The sequence below is a fragment of the Callithrix jacchus genome, chromosome 17 (assembly GCF_049354715.1).
Source record: "Callithrix jacchus isolate 240 chromosome 17, calJac240_pri, whole genome shotgun sequence".
NCBI classification, from domain to species: Eukaryota; Metazoa; Chordata; class Mammalia; order Primates; family Cebidae; genus Callithrix; species Callithrix jacchus.
The window spans coordinates 68,808,019-68,814,764 of record NC_133518.1 but is presented as its reverse complement, the minus strand read 5'-3'; positions in this window follow the sequence as shown (position 1 = coordinate 68,814,764).

The window sequence follows — 6,746 nt, the reverse complement described above, 5'->3', positions numbered from 1 at the left end:
CCTCCCGAGTAGCTGGGACTACAGGCGGGTACCACCATGCCCAGCTAGTTTTTGTATTTTTAGTAGAGACGGGGTTTCACCTTGTTGACCAGAATGGCTCGATCTCTTGACCTTGTGATCCACCTGCCTCAGCCTCCCAAAGTGCTGGGATTATAGGCGTGAGCCACCGCACCCGGCCTAATGTACTCATTATTATACCAAGTTCCGGAGTGGTTTGTTAGGTGGTAATAAATAGTTGAAACAGTTTATCAGTAAACTGTTTTGATTAGTAAACCATAAAACTCTGTATCAACTCTGTCAACTGAAGAATGATGAGGTTCATGCATTTGGAAGGGAGAGCCTAATTTCTCATAAAGGGTTGCAGTCTGCAGGCTGGCCATCCTATCTGGAAGCATCACTTCTGGCAGAAGATGAGAGCAAGCACTTTGAGGGAGGGGTAAAGGGAACAGAAAGTTATGCTGAGCAGAGTGGCTGAATTTACATAGTCAATACACTGTAGGAGAAGTCATGAATATTTTATGAAAGGAGAACCAAGGGCATGCACAACTGAGCTTCATGCCTCTTCATGGGTTGCATGTTTAAAAAATGGCAGCCTTAGCATGATCTGCAGGCAGGGATGTGGCGAGGGGTTGGGTTGGCCCTCTGACATCAAAAGATGAAGCAGAGGTCACTAAAACCATCACTTTCCATCCTCTATGAGCCAGCGAAACCAGTCTGGAGATAGTGGTCAGTTTTTAGGAAGGGATACATTGTGAAACCGGGTGAGCTGTCATGTTGCAACCACAGAGAGGGGTAGGGAGGCCAGTTGCAGCCCGAGATGACTAGCTAAAGGCAATAAAGAAATGAATCCTTTATTGCTAGTTTTCCAGAGTTTGTTTCTGCTTACTTCTTAGGAAAGAATTCTGGTTAAAGTTTAATAAGGAAGGGGCATACTGAGGCATATCCAACCTCTGGTCGTGTTACGGCCAGGAACACAGTTTTGAAGGTTTCTCTGGAGTTGCCTTGGCCAAGAAGGGAGTCTGTTCAGTGGATTAGGGGATAGGGGATCTCATTTTTATTTCTCAACTCAGTTTTTATAGGTAGAAACTGAGAGTGAGAGATCTTAAGTAACGTTTAGTCTTACTGTTGATAGCGGTAGATCCAGGATAATAACTCAGGTCTGCCTTAAGGAAGAATCTATGTTCTTCTAACCACAGTGGGACTGACCTCTGGGGGACATGCTTGGTCAGCCTGCTGAGTCCACAGGATGAAGAGGCAGAAGGAGAAACATGTTTTTGCATTTGGTGTGTGTTTGTCTCCAGGATGTCTGCTGGATGATCATTCATGGAGCCCTCTAAATTTGTTATTATCTGCTTCAGACATCTTAATTAAATGCTTTGGAGGTCTCTACCATACAATCAAAACTCTAAGCACTCTTCTCCCTATGGAAAAAAAAGTAAACTAAAATTCCTGTCCACTGGTAAGATTCCAGCTATTGATTTCTGCTCTTGTTTTTAACTGACTTTCTCTCTGAGAGTGCAAGTCCTCCAACAAGAGAATAAATACAAGCAAGTCAGTGCCACCTGAGTAAAAGAGGAGGAGGAAGTTAGAACACGCTGATAAGGGTCTCAGCTGATGGTTAAATAGAAGGGTTCAGGACCTGAAGTGAAAACTGTTTGAACTTGCAAAACCCTTTTGTGAAACTCCAGTAGAAGGCCTTTCATTTCACAGTGAACCTTGCCCCACAAATACTCTCATAGTAAGAATCAGAAAAAAATTTAAGAGAGAAAAAATAAGAAAGCAAAAGGATGCCAAACATTGAAACATTTCATCAACCTTTTTAAATAGAAGAATTTTCTCCTTCAATTTTATTAAATAAAGGGACAGGTCCAGAGAGCCCATTTGATATATTTGAGGTGGCAGATAACTTACGAAGGCAGCACCCGGAGAAGAAGCCCCGATTCTGTCTCTTGCTCTTACCCTATATTGTTCATATTTATTTTTTATCCTATGCAATGCTATAAGTAATATCTGTTTAGCATAGAATCTGGCCACTTTGGGTGTGGTGGCTCACACCTATAATCTCAGCACTTTGGGAGGCCAAGGCGGGTGGATTACGAGGTCAGGAGTTCAAGACTAGCTTGGCCAAGATGGGGAAACCCTCTCTGTACTAAAAATACAAACATTAGCTAGGCATGGTGGCAGGCACCTGTAATTCCACCTACTCGGGAGGCTGAGGCAGAGAATTGCTTGAACCTGGGAGGCGGAGGTTGCAGTGAGCCAAGATCTCGCCAAGGCACTCCAGCCTGGGTAACACAGCAATACTCCTTCTCAAAACAAACAAACAAACAAACAAACAAAAAACATCTGGCCACTTGTTCTTTGAGGCTATATTGATAATAAGAGTGGCCAACAGATTATTAGAGAAAGTGAGAAGTGGAGAGAGAGGGAGTGCAGTCTGTTCTGAACGGTGAGACGTATGTATCATGTATCATCTTAGCAGCTATAACTGTGGAGCACCTAATAATCTATGCAGGGCTTCCATTAGATAATTTACATATTTAATTTTCACAAAAATTTTCTGAGGCTGGTGCTATCTCTATATTTATATGAATCATTGATCTAAATGCTTCACATAAAGAGGTTATATTACCTTGGAAGTGGCGAAGATGAATACCAGTTCATCTCACCCCAAAGCCCCAATTCCACTCTGCCAGAATTTCTCATGGTATATACAAGGTGATTTTAGATAGTAGTATAGACATGATATATTTCAGTATTTATGCACTTATTTTAGTGTGCATTAAAAAATGTAATAGGCACATAAAATCCTAATATTCATGGATATTCTTTCTTACAACAGGGATAAGGTATGTATTTAAGATTTTTATTTTAAATAGGAAGAGCTAGAGCAAAGTAATCATATATAAATAAATAAATAATGAAGTGGTACACGGTGATTGATGTTTGGGAAACTAAATTATTCTGGGCTCTCATTTCATTGATTGGCTATTTGAGAATTTTGAAAGAATTTATTCAGATTTACTGATACATACAAGTTTTGATATTACAGCGATATCAATGATATTAGATTAGAATATGCTCTTTAAAAGTACCGTTCCTTTTAAATGTATCTATTTAATTTCATAGGAATATAAATGGCATGTATTCATGTTCACAGATGAGAGCACTATTCTTTTATGCATGCATTTATTCATCTATTCCACGAAATTTATTGAGAATCTGAAATGTGGTAGAAATTAATTGATGCACATTCCACGTTTCATAGGGGCTCATGTCTCCTAAGAAAGTCAGTCATCTATTTATTCATGACATATAATAAATAGTCATATTCATGACTTTTGTGGACAAAGTGCAACAGGATCAACCAAGGAGAGAATTAGTGTCTTCCTCTCTAGGAATGGGACGTCTGGGAAAACATCACAGTGCACAGAATTTTAATGTAGATAATAAGCAGGCACTAAATTCAGTCCAGATGCAGGACAGCTGAACATCTGCTTCCTACATCTGACAAATCATGAGAATGTAGTTTGGGGTGAGGGTAGTGCTTTGCGTTATGAAAGATCTAGCATTACTGATACCCAGAGCTGATCCTATCTTACTTAACACCATCCTTCTCTTTTTAAATCGCATTTTAGGTTTTGGGGTACATGTGAAGAACATGCAAGATAGTTGCATAGGTACACACTTGGCAGTGTGATTTGCTACCTTCCTCCCCTTCACCTATATCTGGCATTTCTCCCCATGCTATCTCGCCCCAACTTCCCACCCCAAGCTGTCCCTCCCCTATTCCCCCCAACTGACCCCAGTGTGTAGTGCTCCCCTCCCTGTGTCCATGTGTTCTCATTGTTCAACACCTGCCTATGAGTGAGAATATGCGGTATTTCATTTTCTGTTCTTGTGTCAGTTTGCTGAGAATGATGTTCTCCAGGTTCATCCATGTCCCTACAAAGGACACGAACTCATCGTTGATCGCTGCATGATATTCCATGGTGTATATGTGCCACATTTTCCCTGTCCAGTCTATCATTTGGGTTGATTCCAGGTCTTTGCTATTGTAAACAGTGCTGCAATGAACATTCGTGAACACCACACTTCTTATAAGAAAAAATTATTTTCAATATTCACCCTAAAGTAAAAGAAATAACAATAAAACTGACCAGAAAGGAAATGCAATGTAATAGATTAATATTTTTAATTACTTTAACAATTCTTTGAACAAAGAGGAATGTGTATACCTTCCTACTGGTAACTTACACTAATAAATAATTACATTAGTTTGGTTTGAGGCTTAATTTCTGTCATTGTTGATGACTTCATCAAAATTAATCATCTTCACCATATTCCTGAAAACAAAATAGTCTAGCTAGGGTTTTTAACCCTTTTCATTCACAGTTGATCAAATAATACATTCGATTACCTTTCATTTCAGAAAAGATATTTAACATGAAGCAACATATACAAAATAGTTATGTAAAGCCTTAAACACAAGGATACATTTGGCAGAGATGATAATTCCATTTTATAATAAATTTCAGAAAATGCAACTACCCATAACTTTGTTTCTTTTTCAATAGCGTAATTGATTCTAAAGCTTCTAAATGTTTCTGCTCTTGAAGAATTGTAAACAGAAATTAAAACATCATACAATGACATATTAAAGTCACCTAAATTTTGTTTCTTGTCTGTGCAATCACTGTGCTATCATTGTTTATTCTGACGCTACTGTTAAACACAGGAATACGTAGCGCAGTAGGAGTCGGAAACAGAACTTTAGCCTGAAGCAAGCTCAAAGGATTTCACACTGTTACGACTTCCTCTCAAAGTGAATTTATATAGCTGAGTCTAGGTATTCTGGGTCAAGCTATCTAACTGAGGATTCTCTCAATTTTCATGTAGAATATAAAATTTATTAATGTAGAAATTATAAAATATGCTAATTTGCTACTTATATATTGTGATGGTTTGAATGTGTTTCCCCCAAAATTATGTGTTGGAAACTTAATCCCCAATGCAACAGTGTTAGGAGGTAGAACCTAATGAGAAGCCATTAGGCCATGACGGTGGAGTGAATGGATTAAAACCTGTATTATTACAAGAGTACATTCATTATAGAAGGGAGAATTTGGCCCCCTCTTCTCCTTCTCTCAACCTCTCCTTGCCCTTCTGCCATGGAATGACATAGCAAGAAGGTCCTTGCAAGATACTGGCCCCTTGATCTTGGATTTTTCAGCCTACAGACCCATGAGCCAATACATTTTTGTTTGTTACATATGACCCAGTCTGTGGTATTCTATTACAGCATCACAAAATGGACAAAGGAAACTGGTACTAGTGAAGTGTAGCGTTGCCATAGAAAACACCCAAAAATGTGGAAGGCTCTTTGGAATTGGTGGTAATGAGCAGAGAGTGAAAGAATTTGGAGAAACAGGCAAGAAAAAGGCTGTCTTGCCATAAACAGAGCAGTAAGATGAGTCTGTGAGGTTTCAGAAGAGAACTGTAGTAAAAATATGAAACTTTTTAGACTTACTTTAGGATTTAAATGTTCTCAATCTGGCCCTGTTGTAGAAAATGGAAGAACTTTTTCAGAAGAGGAAACCAAGGGTGTAGCCAAGAGACCATTTGATAGTGAGATTAGCATAGGTAGAATGAAGTCAGAGGCTAGCCATGAGACACTGGAAGAATGACCCTGAAGGCACTTTGGAGATTAATGATGCTGCCTCTTCTGCCTCTTACACCACAGATATCAAGTTGAATTTCCAATATAATAGTGTTGAAATGTGAGTGCTAATAAGTAGTGATTAGGCTGTAAGAGGAAAGTAAGTAGATTAATACCATTATGGCAAAAGTGGGTTCATTATTGTGGTAATGGGTTTGTTATAAAAGGAAGAGTTTGGTACCCTTTTACTCTCTCTCTTTCTCTCTCTCTCTCTCCCCCTACCACCCGTCTTTGCCCTTTTGCCATGGAACAATATAGCATGAAGGCTTTTGCAAGCTGCCAGCCCCTTGATCTCAGATTGCCCAGCCTTCAGAACTGTGAACCAATATGTTTCTGTTCAATATAAATTACCCAGTCTGTGGTGTCCTTTTCAGCAGTGCACACACACACACACACACACACACAATGACTAAAACATACACACATACACACGCGCACACACACAGATATATATGGTTAAAATTCAACTGTAACCGCAGCAACTTTTAGAGCTTAAACCGACAACACATTTCAATTTTTACAGAGGAAAATCTCTATGTCACCGACATTATTCAGATTTGCTAGTAATAGTATTTTAAAAAAGTTATTTTAAAACATTTTTGTGGGTACATAGTAGGTATATGTATTTATAGGATTCATGAGATGTTTTGACACAGGCATGCAATGTGAAATAAGCACATCATGGAGAACAGAGGATCAATCCTCTCAAACATTTATTCTTTGAGTTACACACAGTCCACTACCTTCTTTAAGTTACTTTCAAATATACAATTACATTGTTATTGATTATAGTCACCTATTGTGCTTTCAAATGGTTATTCTTTCTATCTTTTGGTATCCATTAACTATCACCACCCCCCCTCAGCCCTCTACTATACTTCACAGCCTCTAGTAACCATTCTTCTATTCTTCATGTCCATGAGTTCAATTGATTTTATTTTTGGATGCCACCAAAACGAGAGAACATGTGATGTTTGTCCTCCTTTGCCTGCTTTGTTTCACTTAACACGATGATCTCCAGTCCCAT